Below are 23,296 nucleotides of genomic sequence, written 5' to 3' on the forward strand. Positions count from 1 at the left end.
AAGCTGGGATTAGATGGTCTGATTACCAACTCTAACCTGGGCCATGGAGGCTGTAGAGGATGGACATGTGAAGAAACATCACTTTTACTGGAAGCAATCTGACCACCTGTGTGTAATGTAACACTTATGACCAACATGTACTGCGAATTCAGAGGCCTTAACGTCAAACAACACACTGCAGGCCACGATCCTGACAACAGGATCTTGTAGTAGCCGACATTCTGTGGGCTACTACAAGATGTACAGTTACTGTGTGATGATCACACAGTAACTGTACTGCAGTAGACCGAGGTGTGCTGCACATAGGACCAACAGCCCTCCAACAGTACTGCAGATGATTAGTGAATTAGTGTTACTGGTGTCACAACCCGGCTGAAAGTAGATGCCAAATAGGAAGTCCACCTAAGACAGAAGAAGCCAGGTGACCCCTGAGGGCACGGGTGAGCTGCAGTAGCTGCCACGGGGTTATCTGGATGCATAAAAATGCACAAAATGTCTACTGCAGAGTAGTTTGTCCTGAGCAAAGCACCAGCACAAAGGTAAGAAATGTCATTCTTAAAATTGTAGCAATATTGAATAAAAAAAATCAATAAATGAAAATCAGTTGTGGCCAAACGTTTTGGGAATGTCACAAAGTTTGTTTTTATATAGTGTTTAGATTCTTTAAAATTCCAAAGAACTATTAAATTAAATTAAATCTATATTGTGTTTTGTTTAATTAAAATATTCATATACTTTCCAGCAGATGTGAACTGTGTTTGGAAATAATAATTACTAGAAATCAACATAGCCCCATGCTTTACTACAATGGGGAGGAATAGAAATGTGGTATGTGAGTGCAAAATAATAAGAATTATTATTATTACTATTCAAATACAAACTTGTTTTACACACTTTTGTATCATTTGTATATGGAATGTATGCAGATTTGGTAGCGGACAGATAGAAGGCAAGAGTTCATGCATTTCAGTTTCAGGCGTGAAGAACGTTGACCGTGCAGAGTAACTGTGTTTATACTGAAAGACTGTGAAATCAAGTATCTTAACATCTGTGAGATAAACTTTACAAACAACAGACAAAACACTGAAATAAAGAGCAGTGACTAAGTACAGTGGCAGGTTAATATCCACTGTTGGAGGATAGATATTCAGGCTTTTGTTTTCCAGCTTTGAGTCTGTGCTGTGAATCACTGTGTAAAGTGGAGAGTTGGAGGATCAGTGATCACTGATGAGAGAAACCAGGCCTGAGAGATGCGTGTTTATTTCCTGGATGATCCTCCAGCAATAGGGAGGGGGTGGTGGGGTTGGAGGGTGGGGGGTGGACTGACTCACTGGCTGACACACACACACACACACACACACACACACACACACACACACACACACACACACACACAGCTGAAGATGGAGACATAAAAGTGATCATCAAAAAGAAAAACATTCAGTGAGTCAATCACAGGGCAGCCAAAGAAATGTGTGTGTGTGTGTGTGTGTGTGTGTGTGTGTGTGTGTGTGTGTGTGTGTGTTGCCTTGGGTCGTTTCATTCCATCTCTATTGATGCTCATCTCAATCGTCTCCATACAAACAGCCCTAAAACACACAGGCACACATACAGCGTCTCATGTTCTAGTTTTACTTCACCGTCTTTGTTGTATCCAACACATTGTTTTGTTTGTTTAACAATACACGAAGAACTTGCAGCTAAACCCCGCACTTACCACCAATGACGGGATCTTTGTCACGATGCTGAATGACTCAAAAAAAGCTTCTTAGCCTTCATACAAGCCTTTGGTGAACATACTGGCAGGGAAACAGGTTTTTCTTGCTGTCATTGTTGAGACTCTTTGTATCTGCAGCACCAACAAACCATCAGTGAGGGAGGACACTGGTTTGCCCCTAGGAATTCTGGGAACATGTAGTTGATGGGTTCTTTATTTACATAATGATCACTCTCAACATGTTATGATGCTCTTACCTGTAGAATTTCTCGCCCATTGTTGTCCAGCATCATCCGGGCTAGTATGATTTTAGCTACATGTCTCTTGTTTTTATGTTGTGCACAGTTTGAGAAGCAGTGAGTATTCAGATACTCATGGTGACTCTTACTGGATACATAACCTGATCATGATCAAACCAGTATGAATCAAACGGCAGTATCACCACAACACTATATACTGTACACAGTTATGCCTCTCTTTGTTCAAGGATAGCTGCTGAGTGGAAACAGTTTCTTCTCACAAGTTCTAAAACAATGGCATTGATTCACATCTGAATAACAAATCCATAAAGTGTTCCTGCATCCACACAGATAAACACCATAAATAATTGATCTGAGTGCAAAAGGAGACTGCTCTGTGGACATTTGAGCCTTTATTGTATGTTGTTCTGTGTGTTTATCGTCGGGTCTGTGAACGAGTGTGTAAGCAAACTAATTTTAGCATGAAGGACTGCTAAGCTAAAGCTACCCAACACTGAAAAGCAAAACTGGTTCCGTGTGGTGTAAAGCACTCGTATCTCTGCGAGCAGTAATTGCCTCATAATTATTATTCATCACAGGCTCTTTGATCGTGGAACTCTCCAGTGATACTAACGTTATCGTCGCACGGGCAGAGAGATGGGAAGCTATCAGTGCATAACTTGAAAGACAATGCAAAGTTAAAGAAGAGATATTTTAACGGGGACACAAAAAGTAGGGGGAAAGACTGAAAAAGAAGCAAGATAAAACAAACTCTGGAGAAAGTGTCAGGCAGAGATAGAGAGAGACCAGCGAGGATGACGCAGTGGCTGACTAACACTGAGTGAGGAACGACTGAAAGCAGGAGCGTACTCGTGGTAATGGAAGACGACATGAGCAGGAAACAAGTGTGAGGGTTAGTTAGAAGATGAAAGACGTAAAGCTAAAGACTGGAAGGAGGAGTATGAGGGGAAAAGAGATGGCAGATGGAAATATTTGAACTTAAAACCTGCAGAGTGGCTCACAAACATCCCAGCATCCTCCACAAACAAATCGCTAAATATGAAATGATCTGCAAAAGCGCACATGGAGCCACACATATGTGCATCGCGAATCTCCAGAGTTATTATTAGGTTCTGTTGTTATGCTAAATAAAAAGAAAAAGTACAAGCTTCATATTTTAAATCTTTTCCTCTATATTTTCTGCTTCATTTATTTTTTAGGGGTTTTGAGGGTAAATGTTGTTTTTTCCCGTCTTTTTATATATGTGGATTATCTGAGTGTCCAAGTGGAATTTAAGCTCTGCATTTTCTGCTGCCATGCTTTAATGCAGAACTTAACTCCGCCTCTGTGAACACCAAAAGCTGGCTGGTATGTGACACTAAAATATCATTTTACACATGCAACTGATTTTTTTTCCAGTGGCGAGCATTTTTATCAACAGGCTGGACAACTGTGTGCACATGTTCACCCAAGTCCAACAAAACCTCATGAGTATAGAGAAGCAGCAAAGGTCACATGGAAAGAAATAAAGCCAGAGTGTCAGAGACAGAGGGGAGGTTAATGCTTGCCCCTTTCTTGCTCTATTAGAACACAGCACCTCAGATAAAGATTAGATATCCTTCGTCCACATGACAAATGGCTGTGATCGGGTGCTGATGCAGAGCTCTGAATCACCGTAAAGATACATTTTTAGAGTTCTGTGGATGGATTTGCTCCGTGGAGAGTGAATGTAGCCCAGAGGAATACCTCAGTCTCCCAGTGCAGGAACAATATATCAGATGAGTGTTTTCAGTCCTCCATAGGGGCCTTTGTGCCTCGAGCTCTCTGCCTGAATTATCAATTTAGATGTTGAAGCCAAAGAAAAGGACAGCTTTGGACCATTTTGTGGCGCGGTGTGTTCTCCAGAGGTGGAAAATAAGCTATTACTGTTTTGCTGCATATGCCCAGGTCTGTAATTTCAGGTCTCATTTTATTTTGAAACAGAAACAGTTTTGATTTTTTTTTTCATTTTATTTTTAGACCATAACAGTTTCTCTTGGGATGGAATTATGAGCACAAATAAGGATGTTTTTATACATGCTGTAAAAATTCAAGGTTCAGTCAAGGATTCTCCAGGAAGCAATGAAAGAATAAAGCCAGAGGGTATATTACAAAGTTCCCCACAAACACAAAGCATCATATACAGTAGCTTTAGCATCCAGATAGGGGAAAGTGCAATCTATTTTTTATCTGTATATTTGCCAGATAATTGGCATGCTACTATACTTATGGGGGAAAAACGCCCGTCCTCATGAGTTTGAAGGCATTTGACTCATTTTGAGGTTACAGTATATATTTAGGTTTAGGCTGAGAGTTAGGGTTAGGTGTGTGTGTGTGTGTGTGTGTGTGTGTGTGTGTGTGTGTGTGTGTGTGTGTGTGTGTGTGTGTGTGTGTGAACACTGGTACTCTGGATAAATGGCTGTAAGAAATAATGTAGAAAATAGAAAAAAATCCAGCGACTGACTCTGTGAGAGGATGTTGTGTTCTTTCTTCGTGTATGCTCGCTCTGTGATTGGCTGAGAGTGAAGCTGTTCCCTCTCATCCCCCCTGCTCTGCACAAATCAGATGGAGATGACACTGATATATAGATATAGTTCTATGGGGAGCAGCGCTTGTCTCGTCATCCTGATGTGTCATCAGGCTCATCAGTCCACATTCACAGTTCATCCACCTTCCTGTTCCTGCGTATTAAACACATTATGAGGCCATGGGGGCAGCAGCCCGGTGGGATAGACCGAGAACACTGACACTGAGAGCATCACTTCTTTTAGGACTAAATACACTCATCCAAAACACTACGACTACTCTGATATGAAGCATATAGAGCTGATTATCTCATAACAACAATCTGGCCTGTATTAGATGAAACCTGAACAGTAACATCTTTGTATACGCGAGAGAAACAGAAGGACTGGTCTGGTGAATCTCATTAACTGAAAGGTAAGTGGTGAGCGTAACGATACAAACTACAGCCCTGTGAATACGTTTTTGGCCCCTAACAAGAGCTCTCAGCATGGGTCAAAGGTGAGAGAGGGGCTGCTGTAACACAAGAATGACACAAAATGTGAATGATGTACAAGGATGTGTTGAGACCCATTGGTAACCGCTGCTCAACGTGGAAAACGCCTACAGTGGGCACGAAAAGGTCTGAACTGTTCCTTTAAGCAACGGCAGGTCACCTGACCTGCTGAGTCACATGGTCCTAGCACCCTGTGAGGGAGTAAGGCTGGTGGTGGGGCATGACTCTCTGGGAAATGTTGTGCTGGGAAACACCGTGTTCAGGTATTCATGTGCCACCTGGTCTGCAACAACACATGCTTTCAGTGGAATGGTTTCCCCCAAAGACAGTGACGTCTTTCATCAGGATAACAGAGCGACACAATGAGACTTTAACAATCTGCTGCAGACGTCTTGGAGTTATTAGAGTCCGCGGCTCAGTGGGTCAAAAACGGTTTGGGGACTTGGAGGGCCAACAGCATCTGAGACAGATGGTCATCATGGTTCATCAGTGCAAAGTCAGTTATTATATCATTGCATACTTAAAGACACAATGTGAGTTTCTTTACTGATTCAACAGTGTCTTCCACCTAGAATAACCCCTGATGAAATCATGGGGACAGCACAGTACTGTAAAAAATGCGAATAAGGGATATTTGACGACCCCAAATGAGACCACAGAAGATTCTTAAATTGCATTTTCTTTGCAGTTTTTTCTGTTACTTAATGAAGCTTGTGGAAGAAGAAGTGTCACGTGTTCTGAATTTGTTCTTTCAGCTCATATTTCATGTTGTCCGATGCTACAGTAATACAGTACAAGATCTCTTTAATGGACAGGAAAATTTATACCATTTTTGTGAGTGCAGTACAGCTCTGACCCCTGCAATCCTCTTACAGCTTTTCTTCTTGGACACTTGCACTGTGTGGATGATGCAGGGATTGCGATTTGTTGCAGCTTATACTATTGTGAGTCACTCTGGATAAGTTGGCTAAATGACTCGGTGGGATGTTTTCACCAGGACATTTTTTCCCAGAATAAAATAGCTGCAGAGACTTTCAGAATAAAGGTGTAATGACAGAAGAGAAGAAGGATTATGGAGGTGTGTGTTGGGCTAATTTAACTTAATGAAGCATGAAATATGGCTTGCATGTGTAACAGAGTACAACATTTTACTAATCGAAATGTGGCTAATTAGAAATCCCAGTAATTTACTTTTTAGTAACAAGCTTTTAAAATGAAACATTTAATAAGAAAACAAACAAACAAATGAATGAATGTGCAAATCATAGGTAGAAAATTCAACAATTTCTCTGGTTATGGAGAGATTTATCACATGTGGTGTTCGTATTAGTAAGAGGTGACCTGAACAAACATACTGTGAACATTACTGGGGATCGTATCCCTCAGACACAAACAACATGATTCTTTAAGACTATTATGTTATGTTAGACAGCTTTACGACAGAGTCAATAAATTATTAATAAAATAATAGATAGAATTATGTCACACTGATAAACAGAGCAATGGAAAATTGCTATTAAACAGTATTTAATGGTGGTTTATAATCTGTGCCCTGAGCACACTTTGTGTGTAGATTATTCTGTAGAGATTCTTCTTAGTGGCAGGTGAACATTAACCGATCATCACTTCAGTAAACAGAATTTATGTGTCAAAATCGCCCCTTGTGTTTTGTTGTCAGTAAATTTCACGTCATTTTTTCATTATGTACAGAAATCCTTTCTGTTGGCTTATTTCTGCTCAGTGCCATTCAGCAAAGCTGCTGGAACACATTTAAGTGCAACAGCACTGTGGGGAAAGTGGCTCACGAGGCGCTGTCGATACGTCCAGACAGACTCCATTTCTAAGGCATTCTTTGCTTTAATTTCTACAGCCTCTTGTGATTCCTTCAACCGAGCCAAGTCTGTCGTGCCTGCAACCAGCCGACCGCGCCAAGGCAGGTGGCTGTGTTGGCCCAAAAGAACCTTTGCAATGTTGGAAATCTGTCTTCATTAAAATGCCTTATTTCAAACCTCACAAGCCTTTGAAGGACAATCCTGTTTTATTTCCCAGGTTCAGATATTTGTTAGAGAAGTAACTGCAAAGTAATCAAAACTATCAAGTTCTACGATTTTGATTAAGAACTCAAAGTAGTTACATTATTTTTATTTTTTTAATGTAAGTGGTGTAACTATTCGTAACTATGTTAAAAACACATCTGTTAGCATCAGGATGCACGTAATGTTTTATGTAATTTCTAATAATAATGTGTTTTGTAATGATGATGTGACAGAATGGAGCTCACACACATGGAGAGGCCTTTTACATGAGGACAACAAACACACACTCACAGTATTACCGGCTGTGCTGCACACACAGTCCAGTTAAAGACACTATAAACATATTCCTGGAAGAAAACCAACAGAAAGGACTGAACCAGTCCCCTCAGGTCACGCTACATTTGAAAGAAGCTGTTTTAGCTCCCTGCCCACAGTTTTCGTCTGACGGGCTGACCCTTACAAGCTTCAATTTTCCCACCCAGAGTCGGACCTGAGATCAGGGTATCTGCTCTTTCTGACATCATAAAGAGTGAAAGGATCAGTGCATCACAGCAGCCTGAGCCTGCATATCCAAGGGACTGGGGCACCTGAAGTCTGTCCATTCAGAACTCTGGACTCTGAACAGTCAAGTAAAAGGTGGCATCTAAAAATGTCATAGACAAGGCTACGACATGTGGTGCGCTGCCTACTTGCACTTCTACCTAATCCATCTAGCTACACCAGCAAGACCAACCACACCAGCTATTACAGCTGTACGTAGGGCTGTTCGATATAACGATATATATTGGATGACGATATAAAAACGTCTATCGTTTCATTTTACGCTATCGGTTGTTTCGTGGTGTCGCAAAATAAACTGTTTACGGCAGTATTTTTCATCATTTTGATGGTCACTGTAGTGGCTATATTCATTTCTTAAAGTTCTCTCTTTCTCTTATATTTTATATAACCGTTCCACATAAGCCTTTCACAATAAAGCTCAAGATCCTGTTGAGACTTTTCAAAATAAACTGAATCACGTGAAAGAGCAGATTATTTACGGATGAGAATTAAAAAAGAGCCGTCAGGTGCTAAAAAATAAACCTTAGACTCAAACGTTAGAACAGGCTTTTCCCCGCAGCACGCCGTGTAATAAATACAAAGAAAACGGCGGCCTTTACAACTTATGTCTAAAAATGTGTCGTTTCATGCATCGGTTAAAACACTCGACTGCAGCTACATGACGCGCAGCTGGAAACACTTCACGTAAGTCGAGCTGCCCGAGATTCACAGAATTTACAGAAAATGTTAAATTTTTGTGATTTATATCGTTATCGGGCGATAGAATTCGTATATCGGGAGATGAGATTTTGGTCATATCGCACAGCCCTAGCTGTACGCATATGATTTCCTCAGGGATTAATATGATATTCTGATTCTGACACTCCTGATTGACCCAAAAAAGGAAAGGACAAAAAATAAAGCCCGTTTTTGTTGCCGGCCCAAAGTGGTGCCATAGAAGGTCTACGGCAGGTCGGGCTGACGGCGAGTACCAGCACCAGAACCCAGCATAAGAAACATTATGAGCATCTCACACCAAGCAGACAAGCCGCTCTGCACTGGTCTCAAATAAACCACGTATTAGTTCATGATCACTTTTCCCCACTTATGCATCGGCTCTTTTCAGCTGAATGAAATAACTGGAGACGTACCTTCTAAAAAAAACTAAGCCCCAAAATTACCAAGCTGCTTTTCAGCACTTGTAATTTTTCCAGACATACAGTCAAACCACACAGAGAATTATCACATTAAATATTCCATTATGTACGACTTACCTGAGTTTCTTGGGGAAGCAGGAAGTCTTCAGGTAGAGTTGGTCCTTTTATGATGAATTCACATTCCAGTCACATCACTGGCCTCAGGGTTACAACAGGATGACAAGCTAACAAGGACACCCTCCTACCTGCAGGAGCGCAGAGGAAGAGGGGGAGGAGGAGGAGGAGGAGGAGGAGAGTTGAAGAGAGGGGTTGAAATGAGACAAGGAAAGAGTGCAGGGACAAAAAGAAGAAAGAGAAAAATGTCAACACGTTGCATCATTAATTCATTAGTATTCCTAAAGATTCTTTGCCTCTATTTTCTGTCCCTGCTGTCACTTCTCCTCCCTCTTTTCCTCTATCACTTCTTCCTCTCTCTTTTTCGCCCTCCCTTCGAGGCTGCTCTGCCTCCTTTCCTTTCATCCAAATTCCTCAGCAGGACCTACAGAAAGGACGAAGGGAAGCTGCGGAGCGAGCGGTGGTTTTACAGAGTGACAAATATCCGAAATGAAAAATGAAAATACTGATAACTCAAAGGTTTGTGCTGAAGACAATTAGCTATAACAATTCATTAATATTGTCAAGCAGAAAGAATATTTTGAAGGGTTACAAATGGACATGTGAAGTCCTGAATTCTTCCTGAAACAGTTGTTATTGTTATATATTTGCATTTAGGAGCCAGAAGAACTACTCAAACAGTAACCAGCTAATATTATTATTCAGAATTAATCATTTGTGTCAGTTTTCAAGAAAAAATGTCAAATGTGTTGCAGATCAAACACTTACTTTTAAAGTTACAAGCCCATTACATGTCCATTATCAGACAGCTTAACTCTTTCAGTGTTTCTCATGGAAAACACTCAGTTTACATAGCAAACCTCTTACTGTCATGTATATAAGTGCACGCATGTCCATTACGTGACAGCATGTCAGAGTCGTGTTTTATTGTTGCTCTGCATGAAAAAAAGAGTCTTTATATGACAAATTGAGAATAATCTCTGTGTCTACACTTGATCAAAGATCATTTGATGCTTAAACCAAACCCCAGAAGTCTGCCACTACACTCATTCAAACAGCAAACGTGTATGTGTGATCTATGTAGACAGTGAATGTAAACCAGTAAATGCAGTCTTGCTGTGAAGCCTTGGACTGAAAATTCTGGATCCTGACATCGTGGTTGCAGCCCCATGTGATGAGTGAGAGGAGGAATGACTGAAGAACTGAGTTCTGCCCTCTCATGGTAAATGGATGGACGCTTCTTAAATAGTTCTACTTTTTACAACATGTCTCATTCACCCACTCACACCACACCATGCCGATTATTGCACCTGCTCTACCTGCTGAGCCACAACCACAACCACAGCCCGTTCATGCTCAATAGGATACTAGAGCACGCCCTGCATCTATTTAAGTGTTTGCTGAGGTCACAGATAATAATAATGGATTGCATTTATATAGCGCTTTTCAAGGCACCCAAAGCGCTTAACAATTCCACTCTCACATTCACACACTGGTGGAGGTAGCTACAGTTGTAGCCACAGCTGCCCTGGGACAGACTGACAGAAGCGAGGCTGCCACATCGCGCCATCGGCCCCTCTGGCCAACACCAGTAGGCGGTAGGTGAAGTGTCTTGCCCAAGGACACAACGACCAGGACAGAGAGCCCAGGGATCGAACCAGCGACCTTCCGGTTACAGATGCGCTTCCCAAAAATTTAAACGCAGCCTCTTAGAAATGAGACAAGTTTGATGTGCAAGATGTGAATTTTTTCTTTTGGTTTTTTTTTTAAAATCAGAGATTTACTTGGAAAAAATGTAATATGAAATAATAATGAAATTGTGGTCGCCCCAAGATTGGAAGGTGAGGGGTTCGAATCCACTGAATGGCTACTCTGAGGTACCCCTGAGCAAAGTACCGTTCCTACACACTGCTCCCCGGGCGCCTGATTGGTGGCTGCCCACTGCTTCACTGAGTGAATGGGTTAAATGCAGAGAAAGTAATTTCCCCACTGGGATCAATAAAGTATACATTATTATTATCATCATTAACAGTGTTGTGCTGTATTAGCTATATAAATGTGTTATTGTTAGCTAAAGAAAGGCATCATGAAACATGAAAAAGCACTTGGAGCCTTTTGTCATCCAAACTGACATGAATGAAGTGTGGTGGATCTTCAGGATGGACTTAATCACACTGGTAATCTGAATTTGATCTCTTGAAAGAGGAATGGGAGTCTGGAGCTGGATTCAGCTGTCTGCTCTGCTGAAGTGGGACAATTTGCTTTCACTCACAAGTACCCTCACACTTTGTGTTTGTTCTGGATGTGAAGAAAGTGATTTCAGTCCATCAGTCCACAAATCCACCTCTCTGGGAAGGCAGATTAGTTTTTTTTTTTTATGTGTTATTTCAAACCCACTCTGATGCTTCTGAGCTGAATGTTTCCACCAGTTTCCAACAAACAACCAGTTTGGATGAATTTGTGTGTGTTGGGTCTGTGTTTCCACAAGCCCCGCTAGTTTAGAGACTTAATCATCATGAAGAAAACAAGACAGTCAGCGATCGATCGATTTACTTGCAAGGGAGGCCTCGTCGGTGTCTACCACAAAATGACCCTAAATCGGGCCTCTGCTTGCTGCCTTTTATTGGGAAAACAGTTCACACAATACACATCACAGCAAAAGCACCTCCCACATCGGTATGCGTGTGTGTGTGTGTGTGTGTGTGTGTGTTTGAGTGAGTGAGTGTGTGAGAATGTGTGTGTCTCTCTGTGTGCGTGACTTCCAACTGTTTCTAACAACATCCTCAGTCATAAAATGGTAATCTCCCCCACACCCAATATATGGTTCAATTCCTGTATTGGTTCACCGTGCACAACACAGTGAAGCCATAAAAGGGCAGGAAGCTGACCACACAAGAAACAGATCTTCCAGATAAAATGTATCTGCAATAAAACCTCCCCCAGCACAGAGAGGCTGGAGAAGTGGTCAGAGACAAAGGAATGTCTTGATCCTATAGATTGAACTCAGACCTTACAAATTTAAGAAGCACAATGACAACGTTCAACAATTAGACTTAACAGTGTGCACACCCCACAACCTATTATTTTTAAGAGAGATGAATGTGACCGTGAAATCTCAAAAAGTGTCTTTTCAGAGTGACACACTCCAGCACCATGTTTCAATACAGCATCACTGACATCTGTGAGGGACAAAAACACAGATTCAGTATTTCTGCAGCTTTAACAAAGGAAACGATGTGTTTTCAGTAAGCTGCAAAACTCGCACTTTTCTCAGCTCCTATGTTCCTCATCACCGAGTCCACCTACACAGAAAAACCTGCGACCGGCTGTTCTCTTAAGTTTCTCCTGAGGCATGCTGGGAAATGCAAGCAAGTGCTAAGTGCAGCTGATGAGGATGACAGGATTCAGGTATAACAAAAAAGAAAATTAGACAAATATTTCACAGAATAACCTTCAGAGCATCACACGCTGATGATGTATAATGTGCCAACAACGTGCCTGAAGGTGGATTTTTTTCTCAGAGTTTGATATCAGGGTGGTGTGGGTGTAGCGTAGGTGAACAGCCCTTTTGGAGAAACAGTTACATCACATCCTGTGCATCGGCAGATATATACATTTTTCTTTAGTAATACATTTTTTTACTTCAAGAAACGCCCATTTTCGAAATGTATTCACTTGAATCGCCTCCAGGCTTTCAGGCGTGTACTGTTTACTTTGGTTAATTTAGTTTGCACTGCAGTAAGAGATAGAAGTAAGGTAATTAAACAAGGTGATAAAATGAAGCCACAACTGACAAATGCAGCAGAAACACAATTTGTGCGGCGGTGATAGATGACAGAAGAAGCTGGGCTGTAATAACGGTGGCTTCAAAACAAAAAGAAGAGAATTTGATAACAAAATCCAAATGGCTTTAAAACACAGCGTGATGGACGATGGCGGGGAAAAAAACAACAGTGTTCATAAAAAATAAGCAGAAAAGAACATGAATAACAGAGATGAAGAAAAGCTGTCCCAAGGGGGAGTTATTGGAAATGAGTGGGAGGAGGAAGGAGGAAGAGGCTGAGTGTTTCATCACCGGGGAAGCCTCAAGCTGTTTTGTTCAGACACTCGAAAGCAGTGGATTTTAGCAATGACAGGAAGCTGTCTCGCCAGACGATGAAATAAACAGCAGATAACTGGAGAGAACGGGAGATCGGAAAACTTCAAATTCACTGTGCCTTCTCCGAAAAGTGCAACGCTCATTGTTTGTGTCAACGGTAGCAAGACGAGAATCATTTTGCTGACATTACAGACGTCGTATTAGCAACGAGATTCTGTGAAAGAGCCCAAAGTTCAATTAATCTGAAGCAACATGTGTGTAGTCGAAGCCTAATCTGATTAGCTCTGCCACAGGGCTAAATGGTAAATGGACTGATTCTTATATAGTGCTTTTCTACTCTCACAGAGTACTCAAAGCTATACAACATGCCTCATTCACCCAATCAAGCACTTTATCTATACTTAGTGCTTTCTAACGACATTCATACACAGATGGATGCATCGGAGAGCAAGTTGCGGTTAGTATCTTGACATGCAGACTGGAGGAGCCAGGGATCGAACCACCGACCTTCCGATCAGTAAGTGACCTGCTCTACCTCCTGAGCTACAGCCACCCAGGAGGTGGAGCAGGTCACAGTTGCATTGTTGCACTGGGTGATGCGTTTCATCATTACCACCAAATATACATGCGTCATTTAATTCAGTCCCACATTCATCAACCTGCTATCCCAACTATGTGATAAATTAATGCTAAAAAATAGCCCTTAAAGAAGGCTGTTTTTATCAAATTTGTAATGTCAACAGTTTTAGAGGCACTACTGAATTTTAGGGCTAAGATTTACTTACAATTCTTATTCCAAAAGCCCAAATGTCAATTCCTGGCTGTACCTCACAGTAAACCATCTAAAATGCTCTAAAAGGCCACAAACTTGAACAATGCCCCTAGGACGTGAGGAACAGGAGACCAGTGTTGCCAACTCCTCAGTAAGGAAAATCGCTATTGGTTGTCCTAAAAGTCGCTAGAAGTCGCTAAATGTCTTCATCGCCTAATTTGCATAATTGGTCATGCTAATGTAATTGTAACCTACGCTGTTGGAGAGAGAAATAACATCGTGGACGAGACATAAAGTGAGTAAAATACGTCCTAAATGCATTTAGAAATTATTTATTACTACAAATTAATATTTTTTTTTTAGCAATTATTGATTTTTTAATGTGACAATTCCAAACCTGCTCCTTTATCCGGGCTTGGGCCGGCAAAAGTGACCCGAAATAGGCACTCTGGTGGAGTTACTTTGTGTGTGTGCATGTGTGTGTGTTTATAAGTAGTTTTAAACCTTGTGATCCACAAAACAGCATAACAGTAAAAGAAGAACTGACTGCGTTACAGTCAGTGCAGGAGCAGCGGCTTCGCTCATGCGCGATTGATTTGTAGTTTGGATGCATAGGTGTGAACATCTCCTGCCCTGATAGCAGCGGGGGGAGGACTATCCTCCACCTGTGAGCACTTTGGCACGGGCGAGGTGCCCACGGCAGCACCCACTGCTTGTTGAGAGTAAGAGCGATACACGCTTTCACGTCAAAAAGTCGTCATAAATAAGGCTCCAATAACACCAGAAAAAGTCGCCAGATTTGTCGCTAGTCGCTTTTCAGAAAAAAAGTCGCTAAGGTGTCTGAAAACTCGCTAAATATAGCGACAGAGTTGCTAAGTTGGCAACACTGCAGGAGAAACTGAGCAGCAACTGTATAGCTGTATGTGTCAACGCTCCTGGGTTAGTCCATGGCTATTCATTCACTTTTGGAGCCAGCTTCAAGAGTCCTGACATCCTAAAAGAATGATTGTATAACTCAATAAGCATTAAAATGATCGTCTCGATTCCAAAGAAGCGTGTCTTCTAACACGCATTTTCATATAAAGTTTGAGAGCAAAGCTTTAGCTCGAAATGCTGGGTTTATTTGAGGTTGAAATCCACATTTAAGTGCTGCATTCCTGGAAAGAGGGTTGGATTAGAAAACGGATTACCAGGCATGTAGACAAACAGGTTAAATCAGAAAGACCACGGGATGATCAGAAATGACAGAGAGGGAGGGAAGCAGGAGGTGAATTGAGCCTCATGGCAACTGACAAGAGTGCAAGAGGAGAGCTGGAGTACAGTAAGCAGCACACAGGTGTCTTCTCATCTCTACACCGGTCAGCACTTCTGACTGACAGCTGGATTAGCATTAGCACAACACAGCCACATGGATTAGCGTTAGCGGGCCCGGTGCTGCACAAAAAGGGATTAGCCTTAGCAAGAGCTAATGCTGTAGGCTAAGAGATTAGCACTAGCTATAGCATGGCTCCAAGCTACAAGAGAAAAGATTAGCTGCGTATATCTGACTTCATACTGAGCCACTGTAGATGATCAGGAGCCTACAGGACCAAACAGCAGAGGATTTCAATTTCAAATATGGAAACTGTGGGACTGAAAATGGAAACAGCTTCATGTAGCAACTCCACCAAAACACTGTTAGATAATAACAGGAATAATAAAACTAGAAATACATGCTTGTCATTAAAAATTAAAACATTTTCACGATATTTATGGGGATCTTCTTTGTTTTTCTGGATAGTATTTTTGTTTTATCTCTATATCTAAATCGATTTATTTATAATTTGTAAATATGCTTTATAAATACATATAAATACACAATTATCTTACTTTAAATCAGTTTGCAATGGTGTGAAGCATAATGATTGTATTAGAATTTTGTGAAATATTAAGTATACCCCAATATTAACAGCATGCTGAACAGCTTTAGCAGCTGCAATAACCTCATGCAGTCATTTTGTGTATCTCTTAGGTCATCGAGGAGGAATTTCCCCCACTCCTCTTTAGAAAATAGCTCCAGTTCATTGAAATTTGATGGCATTAATTTAGACACAGCTCTCTTCCCACAACAGGTCGAGGTCTGGACTTTGAATGGACTATTGCAGCACATTGATTGTTTTCTTTTAAGCCATTCAGTTGGAGATTTGCTGCTGTGCTTGGGGTCAGTATACTGCTGCGTGACCTGGTTTGGGCCAAGTTTTAGCAGTTGGACAGATGGCCTCACATTTGACTCCAGAATACTTTGGAGTAAAAGGAGTTTATGGTCGACTCGATGACTGCAGGGTGCACAGCTCCTGCAACTTCAAAACAAGCCCACATCATCATGCTTCATAGTTTGTACAAGATGTTTGTGCTGATAGGCTGTGTTTGGTTTTCACAAAGCTTCTGCTTTGGTCATCCTTGCTGATGCATTAAGCATGATGAAACATGTACTTTAGCCTCATCTATCCAAAGGACATTGCTCTAGAAGTCTTGCTCTACCTGTTGTGTCAGGAACTTGAATATTTAACATGCTAACTGAGGCCTGTACAGTCTGAGATGCAGTTCTTGAGGTTTTCTGCAGTTTCTCTTTACATTGCGGAATCTGACCTCGGGGTGAATTTGCTGGGACATGCACTCCTGAGAAGACTGGCAGCTGTCTTCAATACTTTGCACTTGTGAATAATCTTTCTTACTGTTGAACAATGGACTCTAAATTGTTAGACTGATGGGCAGCAGCAATTGCTTCTTTAAGGTAAATGCAGATGTTTTTCTGCTGATGCATTGTCTTATCAATTTGAAAATACTATAGTTTTCACATTCACAAGATTTTCGGGAAATTTGACCACTGACCTTTGACTCGCCTGAGAGTTTTGGTAAATACACCAATGGTATCAATTTGAAGCTCCTACTTCGCCTCGTTCTCGAGTTATTGCAGTCATGGAAACTTGTCCACGCCGCCCGCCTGCCTGACGGGGTCACAACAATACCCTATCAGCTGTTTATCGCTGAGGGGCAAAAACCTGAGTGACAGAAATATAAAAGCAGCAAAGGGACCATCTGAGCGCTTCCACTGATACTACTTACAACTTGTTATTTTATTCTCGCAGATCCATAGTGACATTAACTTACAGTTTGACCTGGTCAAAGGGAGGCAAAGATGAGCTTAAGATTCATTCGCAACGAAAGATAATCGGTGTTATTCGCTTCACCTGTCAACGACCCTCATGTTGTGGCTGATTGAGATGTACTCCAGCAGCTGGGTTTTTTGCCATTCTTAAAATCCAAACCTTAGAAAATATCAGCAGCTGTAAAACAAAGGAAAAGCTGCACCTTCTCTGCATTTCATTCTCGTGCATGCCTTCCACCTCAACACATGCTTTCACTGGTACATACTGTGGTGCTTTGCTGTAGTCTAATGAAAAATTCCTGCACGTGGGTCATTCAGTCATTTAATGTTTCCTCATTCTCTTATTTACCAGGCAGAGCCTTTAGTAAAATGCTGATGCGCACGTGTCAGTGCACATTCCACTAGCGTAGTCTCTTTATGATCAACAGTCCAATCATTAAAATTTATAGTTGCAAAATGAGACCAAAGGGTTTTCTTAATGGTTTAAGGTGTCAAACGAGGATCATAAAGTTGGTGGACAGTCTACATGCAGACATTTACATGCAAATAAACATTACTGTGAACAAACCATCAGCAGTTTGGATATTCCTGTCTGTTTATTTTATCATCTTAAATGGTTTTAGACGTGACATAATGAATTCAATGATAAAGATCAATAGCAAAATGTCTGTGAAGGTTCTCAGTCATCCAGGTCATCGTAGTCAAAGGAGCTTGCAAAGAAAAGCGTCTGGACTTCTTTAAGTTGCTTGAAGACGTTTCACCTCTCATCCGAGAGATATCTGGGACTCTCCACCATTTGACCTTAGAACTGAAGAAGCTTCTCGGATGAGAGGTGAAACGTCTTCAAGCAACTTAAAGAAGTCCAGACGCTTTTCTTTGCAAGCTCCTTTGACTATCAATAGCAAAAGCAAATGTTTAGGCAAAGCAAAGTGACTCTTTTTGAATTTTGCTTTTTAAAGGCTTTTTAAAGACCCACAGGAACCTTTAATAACTGTAAATGTACAGTTTTTACACCAAGCTGTCTTTTTCTCCATAAATAAAAAAGTGGAAAAAATAGAATTAATGTGTGTTACTGGTGAGCTGTTCACAGGTGGGTCCTGTTAGAATAACAGTAGTGTTCCTCCTTCCAGTCTTCAACATAGACACATGAGATTTCACCTTCGTATTACCCTGCGATCTCACTTGTTGACTTCATCTCCTTCGCTCATACAAACTACATCGGCTCAGACTCACATCGGCATTCAAGTGGCAAACTCGCAGGACGTACGTACACAAAGACGCCCACATGCAAACAGAGACTGACAGAGGCTCACACTCTCAGATACGCTGCAGTCACCGAGGGTCGTCTGAGACCATGTTACTGAATCATTATTGTAATGAGATGTGCTTTCACTCACATTAAACACGACAGTATTAGCAGGGATCTTATCATGTTGAGAGATCCTGGAAAAACACAAATCTCATATTACTCAAGCACCAGGAATCAGAATCAGAATCAGAAAGGGGTTTATTGCCAAATGTTGAGCAGGTTTACAACATTAGGAAATTGCTGCGGTGCTTCAGTGCAAACATAGTGTCATAAATAGCACTTAAATAGACATTGAAAAAAATAAAAGTAGGGATAAGAATTAAAAGTGCTACGTGGGAAGATATGTGAATGAGATATACATGGGATATATACATGAGAATAAGAATTAAGAGTGCTACGTTGAAAGATATATACATGAGTGCAGGTGGTGATCAGTGCCAAACATGGAATGATGCAGTGAACACAGCGTAGGGTCATGTGTTAGTGGTGGGTACAGTCATACGGTTATTGTTCATGTGTCCAACAGCAGAGGGGAAGAAACTGTTCTTATGGCGAGAGGTTCTGGTGCGAATGGACCGGAGCCTCCTGCCTGAGGGGAGCAGGTCAAACAGACTGTGTCCAGGGTGAGAAGGGTCAGCTGAGATCCGAGCTGCACGCCGCAATGTCCTGGAGGTGTACAGGTCCTGCAAAGATGGGAGTCTGCAGCCAATCACCTTCTCAGCAGAGCGCACAACACGCTGCAGTCTCTGTTTGTCCCTGATAGTGGCTCCAGCGTACCACACGGTGATGGAGGAGGTGAGGATGGACTCGATGATTGCCACCAGTGTGCGTTTATATATATTTATATATGCTATCAAGACCTTTTCTGTTACAGATGTGTGCACGACTGTGGCATACAGAGCCTGAGGGTTTATCCGTCTTTCAGTGTGATTGCTGCCTGCTGACCAAAGGGTTGTAAACGCAGGAAGCTTACATCAAAAGCACAAGGATGTGTCTGTGATAAAAGACTACAGCCCCCCACCTAGAACCTCGAGAATCTGGGCGGAAGGACAGTGGAATTTCTTTCATCAGAGTTAAAACAATGTACAAATGGTAAACATAAAAATGACAAACATTTAACAATTCACTCTAAGATGGCCTCTTTTACTCCTCTCGCAAGTCTCATCCGTCCAAAATGTGAACCTTGTCATCCTCGAAAGAGTGACGTTTATCCTTTGGGTGGATGTCGAGGTTGTTCCTTGATGCTGAGCCATGGAGTGGCTGTTACAGTGACCGTAATGACCAACACCTTTTTTAAACCCTGGCTCATGTGATGACGCACATGATCCATAGTAAGTCAACAACCACTTCCATAGTGGACATCCGCAGTTTGGGGTAGGCTAGGCTAAGGTACTAAGAGTCATTTCCATAAACCGATTTCTGGATGTACAGTAAAGATGTGTCATCTGTTAGCAAGGATGCAAATTTTTGGTATCAGAGGTTTTCAAGTTTCACAACAATGAAGCTTCATTAACAGCACAATGCAGAGCTGCTTTGACTGCAATTACAGTGCCCGATCAGAGCGATGAAGGCTGGTGCTAATTTACACCAAGGACACAATGAGCCAGTAAAACTACAACAATGTGACTGCCTCATATGATTGATTAGCTCTTTGGAGACATAAGAAGGGGAACCACTATCTGTGGCATTACAAAATCTTTTGTAGATTTCAGTTGGCATGTCTCTCTCCTATAGTGAAGAGAGGTTGAACAAAGAACAGCGATATCTGTTCCTGAATATTTACTACTGAAGCAGACAATTAAGTTTAAAAAAAAAAACTAAAACATCTTCTTCAAGGTCCAGGAACAATTTTCAAAGAAAGATGCTGATGTGACTGCAGTTCAGTCAAATCTAAACATCAGCAGTCTGAAATCTACCAGAATGGAGCTCAATTACCTGAAAGTAAAATATTGTATAAGACAGAAGCTGGAAAAGCTAGAGAGTCTTAAACTAAGAATCCTCGCAGGTATTCAGGTTGATCCTTTGTCAGCCTACTTTCAGCTTTGCTCACAAACCACAGAACATATCTGAAAACAAGAGGTTTTTAAAACCTGCGGTATACATGGATATCAGACGGATGGTGTCAGAATAAAGAGGAAACATTTAATTGAAAATCAAAAATACTGGTTGGTTCTGTTCAAGAGATGTTTGCCATCAGACATCTGGAGGGGCTCAGAGGCTTATTAACTTTTCTCGGGCTCTCTTGGGGGACAGATCACATTTCCAGAATGCTCATCAATCAGCACTTTTTTTTAGTCATCTACTTTAATGACCAGGGCGTGCTGAGAGACACGATCAGCTCATAACTGATTTACACACAGTGACAGCATGCATGTATGAGCGTGTGCACGTACAGGGCCTCTTGAGAGAACACGTGCACACAAACAGAGAATCACAGCTCGTGCGGTCAGGAAATCTGCACATGAACATCACCATAAATTTAAGATGTCAGCAATCAGAAAAATCTTTACAAACGCCAATAAATAAGGTGGCTGGTTGTTGTTATCTTGGAATATACCTGATCAGTTAGCTGAGTAGACAATCTCATTATTGTATCAGCTGTTCACATCATCAAACTCACACATCTGAGAAATAATGTCCCTGAAACGATGCTCGTTTACGTAGCTTCATCATTTTGTCATTTTAAAAGGACGTTTTGGACACACAGAAGATTAACACAGATCCATCATGGATATAAAAGACATCGTGTAAGCCTGTGTTAATCTCTTGACTGATCATGTAATGCACTGACCATTTAATACACAGACTCGAGGTTCATTCTCAGTGCATCGTAACATGGTTAGCGTCATGAAAGAGGGGAGAGATTAGTCACATGAATCCCTCCCCCACATTCTCAGCCGTGTCACTAGAGTAACAGCAAAATAACACAATCATTAAAACCTAGAGAGGAAAATTAAGAGTTTGTTTACAGTAAAAAAAAATGCATAAAAAGCTACAACAATGATAAGAAATACAAAGAATTCATGCTGGTCATTGGATCAGTGTGCCAGAGACTCTTCAGCTTGAATTTGATTTCAGGGGAGAGGATATAGTCACAGTCAGTCATAGCTGGTGATTGTGGCAGTTGGCAAAGTTTGCTTCTGTGTGGCCACAAAGCTCCCACCTTTGAAACGCACTCTTAACAGTTGCACAGTGGTATACACAGCAGGTCAGGAGGTTCCCCCCAAACATTATGTCACATCTCTGAACCTACAACCCATCAAAATGCTGCTGAAAAAGCACAGAAGAAGAAGAATTCACAGCAGACACAGACATCAGATACGGATGCATGAAGCCTGGATATTATGGACTGCTGTTGGTTCTCTGGCATTAACGTGACATCAGCTGTGGTGATCGTCAACATGAAAACATTGGTTTTAAACATGAACTACCTGCAGCTCTGATCTGAGAAACTCAGGGTGAAAAAACATCTACACAATTATTAAATACTCTACTACCAAGAGTTAGTTTCGTCTTCTTCTTCATACTAAGCCTACAGGACTTTCCTTATTGGATCCTATCTCCTCTGTAATCTCCTTTGTCCTTGTCTCCTTGCAGGGATCATCTGTCTGTCTACCTGCAGTAAGCTGTCCGATGTGACTGATGGCTGAGTGTTTGATAGTGTCGGGTTTGATTTCCAGGCTCTTGTTATCTGTCACCTAAATGAAGGGGGAACTCAATCTCAGTTTCAGCCACAAAATGGCTTTACTGGGAAACGCCCTTCACCGTGGAAACAGCGCAAGTGGCACCTCTGTCACTCCATACAAACCAGCAGCCTGCCATTAGTCAGCGTCAGTCGGCGTCCCGATGTGTGTGTGTGTGTGTGTGTGTGTTTCTACACAGACAGACAGGGTGTGTACACGCTTATGGCATTTCCCAGCATCAGTGTGCGTGTTTGTCTGGCTCAGAGGGGCGCTATCAGCGAGTGCAGGGGGAGGGTTTTGTGTGAACCACAACAATTGCATGCTCACATATAACCGTCTCAATCTAAAGAACAATGCAGTCTACATGTAGAGGGTTGGAGGAGGGGGGGGGGGGGGTCTTTAGAGTCTTGTTTCCCTTTTTTTACTAAATAGTTTAGCCACACCCCTTTTACATATTAATCCACCCATTGGCTTCCGCTTATCCTTTTCAGGGTCACGGGGGGTGCTGGAGCCTATCCCAGCTGTCTTAGGGCGAGAGGTGGGGTACACCCCTGGACAGGTTTCCAGTTTGTCGCACCTAACACACAGAGACAGACAACCATTCACACTCACAGATTCACCCCTATGGTCAATTTGGATTAATCAGTTAACCTATCCCCACAAACTGCATGTCTGTGGATGGTGGAATGAAGCCAAAGTATTAATGATCATGTATTAATTACTGCGTATTAATCCTACACAGTAAAAAATTACAGGTTTGCACTGAAATGTGGCATGATCCTCACTCCCATCTTTTCATAATTGCCATACCCCGGTGCATCTCAGCACCAACCCTGAAGGACACCTTGTGAGGTTCTGTGAGACGCCAGCAACTTTGACAAAATGACACTGTGACCTGGCCTATGGTGATTTCCAGCCTGGTGTCAGAGCAGCTGCAGGTAAACCTGTCTGAAGGTGCATCCATCCTTCTGCCTCTGTGTGTGAATTATAACTAGAATTCAAAGCAGAGCTGCAGGCGGAGCCTGAGCAGGCCCAGACTGTTCTCCAGCATGAAGGAGACATCTGTCCTCTACAGGACCGTGATCAGTATCACCAAGCACTGAATCATCCAAGGGCGCAGATTTGGCATGGACGGAAGGGACGTGTCCCCACCAATATCCAGCAATTATTGAATTGTCCCCACCAATAATTTGATCTCTTCGAGTAAAGAAAAACAAATCCAATAAAAAGAGAAAAAACGATCTGTCGACGTCTCATTCCCCCAGCGGTGCAGAAAGAGTTAAATTACGTTCTCTACTGGAGTCCTACCTCATGTGACAAATATGGCCAATGTGATTGGCTGAGTCTTTCAGGAAGCTCTGTTTAGTTTTAGCAGCGGCAAGCCTGCGCTGCGAGGAGGACGGCAGCAAAAAGGAAGAACCTGG

The 23,296-nt window shown here is 41.9% G+C and overlaps 1 protein-coding gene across 3 annotated transcripts in view; it reads right to left on the reverse strand.

The window, feature by feature from the left end:
- The window catches only part of LOC146694664 (leucine-rich repeat and fibronectin type III domain-containing protein 1-like protein), a 417,321-nt gene that overhangs the window by 241,877 nt on the left and 152,148 nt on the right, over positions 1-23,296 (reverse strand). For all 3 annotated transcript variants that reach the window (XM_085430925.1, XM_085430926.1, XM_085430923.1), the window contains exon 3: positions 8,865-8,992. The gene's annotated coding sequence lies outside the window, so the exon portion shown is untranslated. The remainder of the gene's footprint in view (positions 1-8,864; positions 8,993-23,296) is intronic.

The sequence above is a fragment of the Copadichromis virginalis genome, linkage group LG14, assembly GCF_057382275.1.
Source record: "Copadichromis virginalis isolate Kocher_CV1m ecotype Utaka linkage group LG14, C_Virginalis_male_GT1.1, whole genome shotgun sequence".
Taxonomy (NCBI): domain Eukaryota; kingdom Metazoa; phylum Chordata; class Actinopteri; order Cichliformes; family Cichlidae; genus Copadichromis; species Copadichromis virginalis.